This window comes from Rhinoraja longicauda, chromosome 3 (genome assembly GCF_053455715.1).
Source record: "Rhinoraja longicauda isolate Sanriku21f chromosome 3, sRhiLon1.1, whole genome shotgun sequence".
Classification (NCBI taxonomy): domain Eukaryota; kingdom Metazoa; phylum Chordata; class Chondrichthyes; order Rajiformes; family Arhynchobatidae; genus Rhinoraja; species Rhinoraja longicauda.
In genome coordinates, this window is record NC_135955.1 from 62,193,157 (window position 1) to 62,212,020 (window position 18,864).

The following is an 18,864-nucleotide window of genomic DNA, read 5'->3' on the forward strand; positions in this document are numbered from 1 at the left end:
AACCACAAAGGACTGAAATATTCACTAAACACACAGCCATTCCACAGAGATCACAATCATTTAGTATTGTGAATGCAAGGCGGTTTAAGGCTAGTGCACATGAATGCAAAACACCAAAGTCACAGATTTTTACACAGCTGATTGCTGTCATTACTCTGACAGTGCTCCAATATTGTGTCTGGGAACTCACCAGAAGACTAATCGGTCGGCGGGGCCGGTAACCCGCCTGAAGTCTCGTATGTCAGCAGGACCAGTATCTCACCCGATGGTTCATCGGATGGCGTAACTGGGAGGGAGCTGGAGATGTCGAATGAGAGGAGCTAGCACCACTAGGATGGTGACCCAGGATAATAATAATAATAATAATAATAATAATAATAATAATAATAATAATAATAATAATAATAATAATAATAATAATAATAATAATAATAATAATAATAATAATAATAATAATAATAATAATAATAATAATAATAATAATAATAATAATAATAATAATTAATAATAATAATAATAATAATAATAATAATAATAATAATAATATTCATTTATTGTCATTGCAACGAGTACAACAAAATTAAAAAATAGCCAATCCTGACGGTGTGTAAAAACATATATGCAATAAATGCAAAAACAAATAAATACAATTATATTAAGTACAAAAGTTTTAACAGTGTTGCCTAGTGCAGAAGGTAGTGTTCAGTTTTCGTATGGCCCTGGGGTAAAAACTGTTCTTAAGTCTGTTTGTTCGGGATTTGATCGACCTGAAACGTCGACCAGAGGGCAGATGAACAAACAGACGGTGGCCGGGGTGGGATGGATCTTTTATTATTTTGCCTGCTCTACTGAGTCTCCAGCACCTTAAAGGTAGGCTGCTGGAGATGTCCCCAGGATACAAAGATGGCCGGGCAAGGAGAGAAGAGGGACATTGGTTTGTGGGAACTCCTCCAGTACAATGAGCTCGCAGGCCGACCAGGATTTGGATTTGGTATAATGGCACCAGAAATGGCTATGACCACTTATGTAATTTATGCAACAAAAAAAATCACTGTGCAGTTGCATATGTGACAACTAAAGCATTGTTGATTACTGGACCTCATTGGTGGAGATTAACCCTAAAAAATATTCCAGCTGTTACCATGGGGAAAGTTAGCAACGGAATCATGTGCCTGGCTAGGACTGGCACATTTCCAGTCATTCCATTCATTTCTATGGAGAGGGGTTGGAAAGTTGCACATAATTTACATTTTTGACTTAATTAAATCAATGTAGTATTACTATATCATTCAATGGTTCAATGCTTCCTTTATTATCACGAGCACCAAGGCACAATGAGATTTTTTTGGCACACATCGGTAAATTTATTGCCATATAAAGTCAAGAGTCAAGAGTGTTTTATTGTCATATGTCCAGATAGAACAGTGAAATTCTTACTTGCAGCAGCACAACAGAACATGTAAACATAGTACACTGTAAACAATATAATAAACAAAAGAGAGAAAAAAGTCCAGTGTGTGTATACAAATACTCACAAATACACATATACATAGATCATATATATAGATCATATAAATATATGCACGTACATACATGTGCACCAAAAAAAACAATAATAGTGCAATAATAATGCAATAATAATAATAATAATAATAATAATAATAATAATAACATACCAATATTTAACTGTGTCCATAGAATCACACAGCATTGAAACAAGCCTCATCGCCCAACTCGCCCATGCCAACTAAAATGCCGCATCTAAGGGAGTGCCATTTACCCGCGTTTGGCCCAATTCCCGAAAACCTTTCCTATCCATGTACTTGTTCAGGTGTCTTTTAAATGATGCTGTTGTACCCACCTCAAATACATCCTCTGGCAGCTTAAACCATATATCCACCACCCTCTGTGTGCAAAATTTCCCCTGAAGTTGCTATTAAAGATTTCCCCTCTCACATTAAAACAATGCCTTCTACTTCTTGATTCCTCTTCCCTGAGAAAAAAAAGACTGTGAATTGACCCTTTCTATTGCTCTGATGATTTTATACACCTCTGTCAGATCACCCCTCTCTGTAGCACAGCCCATTGGGTCTGAGCAACATCAGAAATATTCTCTGCATTTTTTCCACCTCAATGGCAAATTTCCTGTCATGTGGTGAGCAAAACTGAACACATAAATCTAAGTGTGGTCTCATCAACATCTTACATAACTGTAACATAGCACCCCGACTGCTATAATCAATGCCCTGAATGATGAAGTCCAAAGTGCCAAAAGACTATTTCATCATACTACCTACCTGCGATGCTATTTCCAGAAAGTATGTACTTATATTTCCAGATCCCTCTGCTCTACAACACTCCCAAGGGCCCGATCATTCACTGTGAACATCCTGCCCCTAGCTCGATTTCCCAAAATGCAACACCTCACACTTATCTATATTAAACTCCATTTGCCATTCCTCAGATGACTGATCAAGATCCCACTATAATTCCTCATAAACATCTTCACTGTCTATGATACCACAAACCTATTAACCATGTCTAGTACATTCTCATCGAAATTGTTGATATAGATGGTAAAGAGCAATGGGCCCAGCACCGATCCCTCTGGGACATCACTAGTCACAGCCTCCACTCTGAAAAACAACCTTCCACAGCTACCCTTTACTTCCTATCATGAAATCAACTCCATATCCAGTTAGCCAGCTCTCCCTGGATCCCAAATGATCTTCATTTTAAATATTTAAATATTTAATTTTTTTATAGTACTTTTAAATTTACAAAATCACAGATTGGTCACAACATGAAAGGGGGGTGTTAAACCTGTCCATAAAAGTGTCATGCAGGTACAATTCAGCCAGTTCCACTCCTTGTTCTTCCCAGAATTTATCAAATCCTTTACATTCAGATATTTGTGGTTTATTTTTGAATTCTACTTCAGATTATGCCTCCAATACAAATGCCTCCAATACAAACCCAGCATTCCAGACATGATGCGTAAATATTAGTTCAAGTCACCTTACATTTTTTGGCTGCCTATACTATTTGATCCTTTCACAAGTAAGAACAACCTTTCTCTGCCTACTCTCTCTATATCCTTCCCAGTTTAAAATATCTCCAAAACATCCCCTCAATACTTCTGTTCCATGGAGAAAAACCTTAAACTTTCCATTCGGAACAAAAGTTTCTCATTCCTGGAATAAGTTTGGTGAATTGCTTCTGCACAATCTGCAATCCTAAAGTGTGGCACAATGTAAACAATGCTTCACCTGTGGCCAAACCAGTATTTAAACCATGTGTAGGAAAGAACTGCAGATGCTGGTTTATACTGATGATGGAAACAAAGTGCTGAAGTAACTCAGTATGTCAGGCAGCATCTATCGAGAAAAGGGATGGGTGATTATTTCAGTCGGAACCCTTTCTCAGACTGCAAGGTCACCCATTCCTTTTTCTCCAGAGATGCTGCCTTACCCGCTGAGTTATTCCAGCATATTTGTGTCCATCTTCAAAATTTAAATCAGGTTAATCTCAACTTCCATACTCTTATCCAATGTTGAAAGCCCAGGATTGAATAAGTTTTTTAAACCATGTTCTCAACTCCCCTGCCACTTACAAAGTAATATGCACAAATCCCCTCAAATCTCCCTTTTCTGAAACCATTTTAGAATTGTGCCCTCTAGTTTAAACTGCCTCTTCTCATTCTCCTGATAAAATTACAAGATTTCTCACTTTATGGTATTAAGTTTTGTCTGCCACGCAACTGGGCATTTCATTATGTTGTCAAAATCCCCTTGAAGACATATTATTTTCCTCAAAGCTCCAGGTTCGACCAGGCCATTGACATGAGCTTTGACCCACTGTATCATCACAGACCAATTTACACTTATCCTATTCAAATCACATTATGTTCTCGCCACATTCCCCTCAATACTCTCACACTGACACTCACTTTCCCTTCTTACATTCTCTTTCTTTCCTAAATATCTTTTATCTGGAATATTTAGAATCAATTGCTGCTTTTATTAAATATTTGCAATTGACAGAGACGATGTTTGAGCAGCGTTAATGATTGATTAAGACTGGGGTTTAGTTTCACTTCCTTGCAAAGTATGTGAGTGAAATTGCTGATGGGAAAAGTACCGCACTGCTCAGGGCAACATCAATCAGAACAGAGATGACATCTTTACCAAACTTATCACAGGGACTTGGTCAAAGTAAGATAAGGATAGTAGATAATCAACTTACTACACAGCAGGCTTCATCAAATATTGGGCTGCTCTCATATTTTCTGTGAAAGACCTAAGATACTTCTGGGTGAAAGCAATTTCGGCTTTTATCTGAAATATTTAGAATATATTGTTTCATTTATTTATCCAAATAATGAAACAACCTAAAATTACTGTAGGTAAATTATTTTGGCATTAACTGAAATATATTCTGACAAAATTAGGTATAATCTTTTAATTAGCAGATTTACATTCATCTTATTTGATATGGATATATTTTTTCCATCAATAAATATAAACATCACAAGTCCATTTTACCCTTATATTTCCTCAACTTTCACATTTCCAAATAGCCTTAACACAATCTGTGCAACATATATCATGGACCATTTCCATCAAAACCCCCAGCCCTTCTCTACTGTGTTACTTAATGACACTGGCCAAATAAATAATATTAAATGATCCAAATAATGATCCATATTGTTACTCAGAAATGTTTCTAATAATCTGACCCACCTGTAGTTGCTCAATCTATCCCTTTCACCCTTTTAAAATAATGGTGCAATGTTCACTATCCACCAGCATCTTCTGGCATCACATCTCCAACTGGACTAGATGGCAAAATGATCATCTAATATTTCAACAGAGCTTCTCCTAACAGCTGGTGAAGCATTTCATCCACTGATTGATCAAGGAAATTAGCAAATATTCCAACTTCCTTATATCCTCTCATTATATCTACTGTGCCAACAATTTACATATCTCTAATAATGTTTGCGCCATCAGTTTTAGACAAAGTATTTTTTAAAGTATTTTTTTAAGAAACAAACACATTCTGACTACAATATTTTTCTCGAAGATCCCTTTTCTTTCATTCCTTTTGATCTTTATATTTTCATTAAACTCAACTCCGTTGATTTTTCCTTGATTATTTGCAAGCTTGGTTCTGACCATCTCTCACTTATGGCACGTCCTACTACTCTCCGGCTCTATGATCATGTTTTAACCCTGACTTGCGTCTACTGCTCTCTCACTTATTTACAGGTCACAGGCTGACATGCTTGGTTAGCCCATTGGGAAAAGATTAGGCAAATGTAGGCTATAAGGCCTCATATGGCTATAAGGAAAGGCTTCATTACCATATCATTCCTTGATTGAAGATAAGTCCCAGAACATTTCCACTGATATCTTCTTTTTTACAACAAACTGTTAACAAAGGAGCCATTTGTCCAATGGGTCCATTAAAAGTATACTAGCCATTGTTCATTATGAAATTAGTTTTAAACTTTGTTACTAATCAAAGTGCAGATAATATACTGTGAAGCACTGTGAGCAAGTTTATCTTTACATATTTAATTGTGATTAGATGAGAACAAATTAAACTTAATTTTTAATCAAGTATCAAATATAATATACATAGAATGTTAGTCATTATTAATTTACTCAACATATTTATTTTGATAAATAATACTTAACAAATCCATACTCCAGATCCCAGCACCAACAGTAGTTAACAAATCTGACAAATAAGGCTCGTAGGAAATCTCCAACAAATATACTACCGTAAGTCATGTATACACAGTAAGCTTTATGAATTCCTATAAATTGTAAATAACAAAAATTATTCAGTAAATAGTACAATCTTTCAAGACATGGTTAAATCTATAAAAACATAATCTCCCCATTTACACTGCTATAATTTAACATAAATTTGAACTAAATATATTAATCCATGTTGGAATTTAATACAGATTATGTGACACCGCATTGTGCAATGTGCTACTGACATGTAAAACACAAATAAGAAACAAAACATTCTGAAGTCCACATCTGCAGTATAGATTCAATTGACGTACCAGTCCAACGCCAGTCTCCCAGCAAGGCCCTCGGGGAAAATCCGCAGGATCTATTTGTGGGATACCAGGGGTCGAACTATTAGATGTTAAATTGAAGGCGTTCATCATGGCTAAAGTTTTGTTTTTTATACTTTCTTCCTCTGCCAACTGAACAAGAGAAGGAAAACATCTTGTTTAAAAATACATTTGTACACCAAATATATTTTAAAGGTATAGTTTAGATAGGGATCTGTCAAAGTCCGCATTTTTTTCAAAATCATCGAACATAGAACAGTACAGCACAGGAACAGGCCCTTCGGCCCACAATAACTGTGCTGAGAATGATGCCAAATAAACTAATGTCACCTGCCTGCACATAATCCATATCCTTCCATTACTTGCATATCTACAGGCCTATTGAAAAGCCTCCTAAATGTCATTGTGGTATCTGCCTCCACCGCCGACCATCCTGTGTGTAAAGAACTTGACTCACACATCTCATTTAAAATTTTCCCCTTTCAAATTACAGCTACAGCCTCTGGTCTGATATTTTCACCCTGGGAAAAGGATCTAATCGTCCACCCTATCTGTCTCCCATAATTTTATATACTTTTCTCAAGCCTCCCCTCAACCTCTGGTGGTCCAGAGAAAGTAATCCAAGTCTGTCCTATCTCTCCCTGTAGCTATTACCCACAAATGCAGCCAATCCTCCCATGGAAGACTGAAGATGTGCTCCCTCATGTATGCTTGACACTCTCAAGGGAAAATTGATAGGGTTCATTAAAATGGGATGACTATTCCTTGCTCCAGACTGATTTATTTCCTTTCTCTCAGGAAATACCTCCTCTCTCCAAAGCCAATAAAAATCCTGGAAACCAAACATGCAAAGGCCTGTGTTCCTATTCTGTTTAATGTACCAATAAACATGTATACATAGTATGATATACTCACACGAATAACAGTAAATTAAAAAAAAATTATATTTAGGAGTAAAAAACAAAGTGCAGGAAGAATTCAGCAGGTCAGGCAGCATCTGTGGAGGGAATGGATAGTCGATGTTTCAAAGTCTGAAGAAGGATCCTGGCCTGAGATGTAGCCTATCCATTCCTTCCACATATGCTGCCTGACCCAATGAGATTCTCCACCACTTTCTGTTGTACCCAAGATTTCAGCATCTGCAGTTCCTTGTGTCTTCCTCTTTATATTTAGGAGGTTGCAATTAACAGCCAACAGTTGCTCTAGGAAGATATGAGACAGCAATTATGGAGGTCAAAAGGTGGCTTCTGAATTTAGCTTTTCAAATCTTCATTACAAGGTAGCTTTCAAATTGTTGCTGTCACAAGAAGTATTACAACTAAAGTGTTTTTCTTCCCTGTGTTAATTTGCATCCACGAGCCCTTGTATGGTATTCATTTCTTGTTTTGCTAATAAGATTGATTAGCGAACAAAGCTCCTGTGGTTGATTAATTCCCATCTTTTTTCTCTTTATTCTGGTCAGATCCAAATAATTCATGTTCAGTACTAACATGGACCCCTTGTTGAATTTTAAAAAAAGGTGTAACCATAGCCTGGGTGGGAACAGCTCCATCCAATACCACAAGAACTTGTGGAGAGTTGTGGTCGTAGCCTAGTCCATCACACAATACAACCTCCCCTCCATTGTCTCCATCCACACTTCAGGCTGCCTCGGCAAGGCCATCAGCATAACCAAGAACCAGTCTCACCCCAGTCCCTCTTCTCCCCTCTCCCTTCAAGCAAGAGGTACAGAAGTGTGAAAATGCATACTCAAGATTCAGGCACATTAGTCCAACTGCCATCAGTCAACTGAACAGTCCTCTCATCAGCGAGAGTGTGGACCTGACATTTTATGTACCTCATTGGAGTCCTTTGAACTATATTGAATCGTACTTTATTGGGACTTCAATATTATATATTGCATTAAATGCTGTACATCTACCCTTTATCTGTGCACTGTGGATGGTTTGATTGTGGGGGGTTTTCTTTGACAATAGCACGCACATAAAAGCTTTTCACTGTACCTCAGTACACATGACAATAATAAGAAGCTAAACTAAACTAGGCTCCAGATTTCCTCAGCGCAGATGTGAAATATCATAGAAAAGTTTGTAATGTTACGTAAAGAACAGCATGTTGCAATTCAAGTGCTGACTTCTGGAATATGAAATGTGAAAATTGCCGTTCTATCAATATGTAAATGGCCGTGCTAGAGAAGGAAGAGACTTAAGCTCTTCTTGGGAAATACGGCAGGACTTGTGACTGAAGTGTTAGTGGGGAAACACTTTAAACCAGTGACTATCATTCTATTAGTTATGCAATAGTTATAGAAAAGGATAGGACTGTTCCTAAAGTTGAAGTCCTAAATTCACATCCAAATCATTACTAGAAAGAACGGACCACATAGTAGGAAGGTTTGGAAGGTTAGATCACAGAGGATCCAGAGCAAACTAGCCAAATGGACATAAAATTGACTTGAAGAGGGTAAAGGGTTGTTTTTCAGACTGGAGGCCTGTAATAAGTGGTGTGCCATAGGGATTAGTGCTGGATCCACTGTCGTTTGTATTTATATTAACGGTTTGGATGTGAATGTAGTTGGCATGGTTGGTAAATTTGTATATGACACTAAAATCCGTAGTAAAGTGGACAGTGAAGAAGGTTATCTAGTCAAGTCAAGTCAAGTCAATTTTATTTGTATAGCACATTTAAAAACAACCCACGTTGACCAAAGTGCTGTACATCTGATTAGGTACTAAGGAAAAAAAATGAAACATACAGTAGCACGCAAACAGTTCACAGTTCTAGGCTTACAACAGAATGTTGATCAGCTGGACTAATTGTCCAACAAATGGCAGTTAGAGTTTAGTTCAGATAAATGCAAGGTGTTGCATTTTGGTAAGAAAAATCCAGGTAGACTTACACAATAACAGTTTAGGTTTAGGTTTATTATTGTCACATGTACCGAGAGAAAGGGTTTGTTTTGCATGCAACCTAATCAGTTCAGATATTCCATACATAGATACATTCAGTGTAAATAGAGCCCTGAGAACTGTTGTAGAACAGAGTGATTTCTAGGGGTTCAGAGTTTCATGAAAGTGGCAACAGGGGTGGGCAAGGTGGTGAAGAAGTCATTTGACATGCTTGTCTTCATCAGTCAGTGTATTGAGTAAAGTACTTGTCATGTTTCAGGTGTTCGTAAGACCACATTTGGAGTAGTACTGTGTACAGTTCTGGTCACCTTGCTTGAGGAATGATGCCATTAGACTGGAAAAGGTGCAAAAAAAGTTTTACAAGGATATTAATGGGTCTGGGGAATTTGTGTTATAAGGAGAGGCTGGATCTTTTTTCTGTCAGGGATGAGGGGTGAATTTTTAATAAATTTATAAAATCATTAGGTGGATATGTAAAGTGATCAGCCAGAATCTTTCCCCGCTGAAAGAAACTCCAAATCTAGGTGATGTAGGCTGAGGGTGAGAGGAGAATGATTTAAAAGAGACCTGAGGATTACATTTTTCACACAGAGGGTAGGGCGAACATGGAATGAGCTGTCAGAGGAAGTGGCACAGGCAGGTACAATTATATATTAAAGACTTAGGCAGGTACATGGATAGGAAAGCTTTAGAGGGATATGGGCCAGGCATGGGCAAGTCAGGCTAGCTTGGTTTGGCTACCAGGACAGCATGGGCAAGTAGGGCTGAAGGGCCTATTTCTGTGCTGTATGACTCTATGATTCTATTCATTTTATGTTAGTAGTAGTAAAGGAAAACTTACCTCATTTTTCTGATACCAGGTTAAGTTAGCCACTGCTGAATAAGTCTGGGATTTTCTCACAACGTAAAAAATGAGGTACCCACATCCAGCAAGACAACAAACTATAAGAAAATTGGCCAGAACAATTAAAAATCTCTTTAGGTGGACATCTCCTTAGGTGGACATTTTCATCTTTTTTTTTCTTCATCCACAATGGATTCCTGACAGAATAATGTCAGTGAGCAGCCTGTCAGGGCGAGGCCTGTCAGGGAGCGGCCTTGTCGAGGGAAGTGCCTTGTTGTGAGGAAAGTGCGAGTCTTTGGTTCGCGAGTCTTTGGCTCGCGAGTCTTTGGCTCGCGAGTCTTTGGCTCGCGAGTCTTTGGCTCGCGAGTCTTCGGCGAGGAGGCTGAGGGGAGGAGACTACGCCAAAAGTTGAAGAGGGTGAGATGCTGTAAAGAAATGACAGGTAAGCTGATTCAGTGTGGTGCTTGGAGGATGTGGGAGGTCAGGGACACTGCTGGCGCCTCTGGCTGCTACAACTGTGGAAAGTGTTTCCAGATTCGGCTCCCGAAGGACTGCGTCGGGGCATTGGAGAGGCGACTAGATGACCTTGGGATCATCTGGGAAAATAAGAGTTACCTGGACAGGACCTACAGTGAGACCATTACACCAAAGATACCAGAAGAGGGAAGGTGGGTGATGTCACATCTTCGCCTCTGATGTGGAATAATGATACTGACACAATATTTACAGGTTACATTCCTTAGTCTCTGTTTATTATCTCTGCCGACCGTGGCCTCACCCATTCCTTCTCTCCCGAGATGCTGCCTGACCTGCTGAGTTACTCCAGCATTTTGTGAATAAATTGATTTGTACCAGCATCTGCAGTTATTTTCTTATATATATATATATATATACAGCGCACACACCATCTGACTTCCAAGTCAGCTGATACAAAGGGCAAGATATTTGCATATCATTATCATGACTCATCATCATGACATCCCTCCTTTACCAGAATTAAAGTTTAAATTAATATGTGTTCTTTCTAATATACTTTCCAATTAAATTCTTACGAAGCATATTTGTGCTTCTTTGTGTTTTCATTTGTGTTCCAATAACTCACAAAACAAATGCATTATAACTGTCTTTTTTTTCCACAATTAAACAATTCTTGACCCTTAAAAATTATTATGTTGGCTTTATTAGCCAAATACACCATGGCCTATGAAATACTAACTAAATACGTACAAATACAACACAAATTTTTTTTTTCCCCTTAATACAAATAATAACTTGTAAGCTTCCTTTGCCTCTAAACAGATGTCATATGCATCTGTATAATTACTAGGTAAAACTATAATCTATAACACAAATCATTGTATCGTTTGCGGACTCTCATTTCACGTTTTGGTCGACCAGCTGGGGCAGGAGCATCAGAGCCTGTTGAATCTGCCAAGGTGTTGTCATCCAGATGCCGTCTCTGCTCACCACCTGTATTGCAGCATGCTGCCTCTGGAACTCTGGTCACCACCTCGGAAATGCTGGTTGTCTCATGAACACCGGTCACCACCTCAGAGATGTCGTCTGGCCCCTCTGAATCGGTAGCTCTCGGAGGACTTTGGGCCACCTCGATTCGAATGTCTCTCGACATGTACTTTTTTGACATTCGATACATTCCTCTTGTAGATAACACCTTCTGGAGACTTGACTGTCACCCTGTTGCTGCTCCTCGATACAACATTGTCTGGCTGGCAATGGTAAGGAGTGTCTATCTTACCGCCATCCTCTCGCCTCACAAGCACGTCATCACCAGGCATTATTTCTGAGTGCCTGGCTCCTTGTTTCAAGTCGGCATATATATATATATATATATATATATATATATATATATATATATATCCTGATCCTCCCACACTCCAAAGACGTACAGGTATGTAGGTTAATTGACTGGGTAAATGTAAAAAATTGTCCCTAGTGGGTGTAGGATAGTGTTAATGTGCGGGGATCGCTGGGCGGCGCGGACTTGGTGGGCCGAAAAGGCCTGTTTCCGCGCTGTATATATGTATATATATGATATATGATCTCTCGCACTTCTGGCATTTTAGTGCAAATATTCCTTCCAAACAAGGCTTCTGCTAGGCTTTTCCCTGTCGTTGAGTGAGTGTCGCCCAATATACAGCTACGTATGCTAGCAGTGCCTCCCAGTTTTTCCCTTCATCTTGGCCGATTCGTATGCTCATCCCCATCTCTTTGTCTCTCTACTTCTCCATTAGCTTGTGGCCATTTAGGAGTCACCTTGTAATGATGGATGCCTGTGATTCTCATGTACTCAGCAAATGCATCGGAAACAAACTCTGGCCCATTGACGGAGTACAATGTAACAGGCAACCCGTGTCTGGCGAAAATCTCTGCTAATGCCTGTACAGTCTTTTCTGCCGTAGTTAACTTCATCATTGCATAGTATCTTCTGTAGTAGTCTACCACTACCATAATTGATTCACCTGTTGGAAGTGGTCCAAGAAACTCAACAGCTACATCAACCCATGGTCCTGTTGGCAAATTTGTACTTCTAATTGGTTCTGGTGGGTTGTTCCTGCTTGTGATTTGGCATCCGTGGCAGGTCTTGCCGGATTTTTCGGCATCTCTCTCACAACCTGGCCACCACACTTTGCTCCGCAAATTCTATTTGGTACCGACGATGCCTAAATGTCCTTCATGAGCCAATGACACGATCCTTGGTCATAGTGCCTGTGGGATCACCAATCTGCTGCCTCTCATCACACACTGACCAATTACACAAAATTAATCTTTTATGGGAACACATGCTTTGTAAGGGCATTGATCCCATTGCCCACTGTGAATACGCTCTCTGATATCTTTGAGTTCAGGATCATGTTCTGATTCCCTTTCGACTTCCTTCGTTGTCACAGCTCTTGGCGTTGACTGAATTGTGACAATGCTCACAAAGTTCTCTGCTTCCATCTCTAGCGTGGATGTTGTTCTCAGCTGTTCATCCTTCAACAGTCTCGACAGAGAGTCCGCGATGTTTGCTTTCCCAGCAATGTGGACTACTTTGTACTTGTACTGTTGGAGTCTCAGCACCCAGCGTTCTATTCTGGCACATGGCTTAAACCTTGTTGAGTAGATCACTTCCAGCAGCTTGTGATCTGTAACAAGTTCAAATTCAATGCCGTACAAGTAAGCATGGAACCTTTCACAGGCCCACACTAGTCCCAGTGCTTCTTTCTCTGTTTGACAATACCTTCTCTCCACGCTGGTTAAAGATCGACTGGCATAACTTTCTCGAGATGGCTATCATTCAATGCAAACTGATAATTCCATTCTTCACTGCCTGCTGCACCTGCATGCCTACTTACCAGTCATTGAAAGTAAGCATGCAGGTGCAGCAGGCAGTGAAGAAAGCGAATGGTATGTTGGCATTCATAGCGAGGGGATTTGAGTATAGGAGCAGGGAGGTTCTGCTGCAGTTGTACAGGGCATTGGTGAGACCACACCTGGAGTATTGCGTTCAGTTTTGGTCTCCTAATCTGAGGAAAGACATTCTTGCCATAGAGGGAGTACAGAGAAGGTTCACCAGATTGATTCCTGGGATGGCAGGACTTTCATATGAAGAAAGACTGGATAGACTCGGCTTGTACTCGCTGGAATTTAGAAGATTGAGGGGGATCTTATAGAAACTTACAAAATTCTTAAGGGGTTGGACAGGCTAGATGCAGGAGGATTGTTCCCGATGTTGGGGAAGTCCAGAACAAGGGGTCACAGTTTAAGGATAAGGGGGAAGTCTTTTAGGACCGAGATGAGAAAGTTTTTTTTCACACAGAGAGTGGTGAATCTGTGGAATTCTCTGCCACAGAAGGTAGTTGAGGCCAGATCATTGGCTATATTTAAGAGGGAGTTAGATGTGGCCCTTGTGGCTAAAGGGATTAGGGGGTATGGAGAGAAGGCAGGTACAGGATACTGAGTTGGATGATCAGCCATGATCATATTGAATGGCGGTGCTGGCTCGAAGGGCCGAATGGCCTACTCCTGCACCTATTTTCTATGTTTCTATGTTTCTATGTTTAACAGCATGCTCACCAGGTTCATCACTGTCCTCATCACTTCCGAAATCACCTTCTACATGACGGACATGCCCCTTCTTTTTCTGCCAAGGTCTGTCTATCTTGTCACTGGACTCCCCTTCCTCCCTTGCCTTGGAAGATTCACTCTTGTTGCAATCACGTGTCTTGTGTCCCTGGCCTTACTTTTACATTTCTTTGCAAAATGATCTTTGTCTCCACACTTGCTACATGTTCTACCTTTTGCATCTTTCCCGATGTGACCCTTGTTGCCACACCTGTAACACTCAATCTCACATAGGACAGCCAGTTAACTTGCCCAGTCTTGGAATCGTTCAATTTCATGCTGTGAAATTCCACATCTATTTACATCCTACAGACACCTGACTGAGTCTTCAAGTCAAGTCAAGTCAAGTCTATTTGTCACATACACATTCAAGATGTGCAGTGAAATTAAAAGTCACCCACGGTCACAAATTGAGCAACAATCTCGCCCTCCTCCTGTTTTGTTTTGCAGAATAAATGGCATTGAAACGTAGCATCCGGCACCACCACAAAATGACTGTTCAATGCATCAACGGCTTTCTTATAGTTTTCCTTCACTCCGGTGTCAGGGAATGTTTTCAACATTTCACGAACTGCTGGCCCCGCGGTGAAGAGAAGCTCCGCTCTCCACTGCGCCTTCTGCCCCCGGCGTTCTCTCATCAAGAAAGATCCCGCGGCTGTCGGTGTAGGCCCCAAATTCCTCCAGCCACGCTTTCCACTTCACACTGACGGTACTCGCATCACCCGTCGGCTCGAAGTGTGGAACTCCGCGAAGTGCTAAGAAATCAGCTCCATCAACTGCCATTATGACCTTTTTCTAACCTTTTTCTAGCTCGTAGCCACGGATTCAGAATCCAAAATGTCCAAAATATTCAAAATCCAAAATACCCTCGTTGCCAATGTTACATCTTCACCTCTGATGTGGAATAATGATACTGACACAATATTTACAGCTTATATTCCTTAGTCTCTATTGCTGTTTCTGCTGACCATGGCCTCCTGCCTTGGCTTGCACAGCGCACACACCATCTGACCTCCAAGTCAGCTGATACAAAGTGCTAGATATTTGCATATCATTATCACGACTCATCGTCATGACAGGTGACGGTGAAGAAGGGAAGAAAGCTTTGAGAACAGAAGACTTGAAGCAAGATCAACCTTTAGAATATAATTATTCTTGCATATCAGAAGGCATAAAACTGAATTATTCAAAATCATACTTATTTCTCCGTGCTGAAGCTGGATTTATTTATTATTTAGTGTAATTAATTTTTTGAGAAAGTGAGAGCAGTGGAAGAGAAATAAGCGACCTGTGGAGTATTATGTCATTGACATCAAGCCACGTTTAAAGGAGCACGTATGGCGAGTCCGAAACTTGTTGGTTGTAGACGAAGTTTATTGCAGCCGCAATACACGAATACAGAGTTAAACAACAAGGTACAGGACAACCAATACAAACTTACTGTCTTCCTTGAAGACTTCGCCGAACTGACTAAATCGGGCGCCAAACGCGCACATGACATCGCTGGCCAATCAGCGATGTCGTTCCATGGACCAATCCCCATGGTCGCGTTCCCACGTGACCTCGCTGGCCAATCCGAGGGTTCGACGACCTGGACCATTCTCTATGGTCGCTACATGACCCCCCCCAGAACCCGAGGTGCGGAACCTAGCTGGGAGCCGGATTTCGCGACCATAACGAGTACGGAGAGGGACAGCCTGAACCACAGGAGCCAGAGGTTCCGGACTTGGTGGAACAGCCGGAACGAGAGGTTCTGGAGGAACTACCGGCACGGGGGGTCCTGGGGGAACTGCCGAAACGGGGGGTCCTGGAGGAACTGTCGGAACGGGGGTTTCTGGACTGGGCGGAACTAACGGAGGTCGGCCTCTCCTAGGGGTTTGCCCGACCAGGACTGGTTGATCCGGGTCCAAATGGGCAGGTTTGAGCCGGGACACCGAGACTAGTTCACTCTTGCCGCCCATGTCTAAGGTGAAAGTAGCCGTTCCCTTACGTAAAACCCGGAACGGCCCTTGATAGACCCTCTGCAACGGGGCGCGATAGGCATCTTTACGCAGAAAAACAAACTCACAGTCCTTCAGGGAAGATGGTTCATGTACCATGGGACACCCATGACGTGAAGTCGGCACTGGAGCCAGGGAGCCCACCCGTTCCCGGAGAGATGCTAACGCTGATGGGACTGTAGGGAGCAGGGCTGAAGGGTCCGGAAACAGATCTCCGGGTACTCGAAGTGTCGAGCCATATACTAGCTCTGCGGACGACGCACCGAGATCTGGCTTAGGAGCAGTCCGGATGCCCAAAAGAACCCAAGGGAGTTGGTCTACCCAGTCCGGGCCTTCAAGCCTTGCACTGAGGGACGCCTTAAGTTGGCGGTGGAACCTTTCTACGAGTCCATTTGCCTGGGGGTGATATGCAGTTGTGGGTTGTAACTTGGACCCGTACAGTTCCGCCAGCGCGGCCCAGAGGGACGAAGTGAACTGTGGCCCTCTGTCAGTTGTAATAACTGCCGGGACCCCGAAACGAGCTACCCAATGAAGGGCCAAAGTCCTAGCACAAGACGCTGACGAGATATCAAACAATGGGAAAGCCTCTGGCCACCGGGTGAACCGATCCACCACCGTGAGGAGGTGGGTGTAGCCCCGGGAGGAAGGCAAAGGCCCGACCAAATCCACGTGGATGTGGAAAAAACGAAAAGCCGGGACCTCGAAATCCTGTACGGGGGGCTGGACGTGGCGCTGGACTTTAGCGGTCTGACAGGGCACGCAGGAACGTGCCCACCCCGCTACCTGTTTCCGCAGGCCATGCCAGACAAACCTCGCTGCTACCAAGGCAGAGGTGGAGCGGATGGACGGGTGCGCCAGCCCATGAATGGCATCGAAAACCCGGCGCTGAAGGGAGGGCGGTACTACCGGCCTGGGACGAGGAAGAGAAACATCGCACCAGACTTTCGTGCCCTCCGACCCACAAGCTACCTGGGCCAACTTCAATCCCGAAGTGGTGGACTGGTAAGCCGAAACGGTATCCGCTAGGAGCTGTGCCTCCGCGAGCTCCTGGGGATCCACTTCGCAGTCCACCGCCGAAATAGGGGGAAAAGCAGGTCTAGACAGGGCGTCAGCAACGGCATTAAGCTTACCTGCGATATGACGGACATCTGTGGTAAATTCGGAGATAGCAGTCAGGTGCCGCTGCTGGCGGGCCGACCATGGGTCAGACAATTTCAAAAAAGCAAATGTTAATGGCTTGTGGTCTGTAAATGCCACGAATGGGCGGCCCTCGAGGAAATACCTGAAATGACGGACAGCTAAATAGAGAGCTAGAAGCTCTCGGTCAAATGCGCTATATTTCAGCTCGGCCGAATTTAGTTGCCGGCTGAAAAACGCTAAAGGCTGCCAACGCTAAAGGCTGCTACAGAACCCCACCCACCGCTACGTCAGAGGCGTCAACCGTCAGGGCCGTGGGGGCGGAGGGGCTCGGATGGACCAACATGGTGGCGTCTGCCAAGGCTGCCTTAGCTGCCGTAAAAGCCGACTCTGCGGTCGGGGACCACAACAACTCTACCGGATTCCCTGCAAGGCATTGGAAAAGCGGGCGCAGGACTCGCGCCGCTGCCGGAACGAATCTATGGTAGAAATTAACCATGCCTACGAACTCCTGCAGCCCTTTTACTGTGGTGGGCCTGGGAAAAGCCCGGATAGCTTCCACCTTCTCGGGCAAAGGGGCGGCGCCGGCAGGAGTAATTCTGTGCCCTAGAAAATCGAGGGCAGGCAGGCCGAATTGACATTTGGAGGGTTGGATAATGAGCCCGTGGTCTTGGAGCCGCTGGAACACGGTCCGCAAATGGGCCTGGTGTTCCTGCACTGAGGGGCTGGCTACCAGGATGTCGTCTAAATAAATAAACAAAAAGGGTAAACCCCGGCCCACGCGGTCCATCAGTCGCTGGAAAGCCTGTGCCGCGTTCTTTAAACCGAAAGGCATACGCAACCATTCAAACAACCCGAACGGAGTAATAGTTGCAGTTTTTTGTATGTCCTCCGGTCGCACCGGAATCTGATGGTATCCTCACACCAAATCGATTTTGGAAAACACCACCGCTCCTTCCAGCCCAGATGAAAAGTCCTGTAGGTGCGGTATGGGGTAGCGATCAGCCGTGGTGACAGCATTGAGACGCCAATAATCGCCACATGGCTGATCGCTACCCCATACCGCACCTACAGGACTTTTCATGTTTTAAAATGTATGTTTACGTCTCATTTTGCCTTTCTCAAACAGGATATGCTGGGACTTGCAAAGCCACCAGCAGGAGTTCAAGGAAATGCCCCTCAACCACAAGAGCACCCTGGTTTACTGAGCAAGTATTATATCTGCATTTGGCAATGGTTTAGAGGAAAATATCTATAATATAAAAGAAGTTAGATTTCCAGATGTACTTTATGTAAATTCTTTACAATGTACCGTTCTCTTAAACAAATGCAACAATAAGTCTCCTATTGCAAACTGCAACAAGGAAAAAGCTTTTGGAAAAACCAATTGGAATAAAGGTGGACAAGTCACCAAGACCCAATGGTCTGCATTTAAACATTTTATGGGTAGTGGCGAACCGGTTGGAGAACTGTAAATGTGATTCTGTTGTCCAAGCATGGAGGGAGATCATAGCAGACTAGGCCAGTAAGGTTATCATCTGTGGTTGTTATTAAGAAAGAAGTACCTTGGCATTTAGAGGTGTTAAATGCAATCAAACCAAGTCAACGTGAATTATGAAAAGAGAATCATGTTTGACTAATTTGCTGGAGCCCTTCATGTAGCAAGTAGAGCTGACAGAGAGGGGAGGGGGTGGGGGGGGCTACAGATGTGGTGTCGATGTTTTAGAAGTCTACATAAAAGTCTGTTATGCA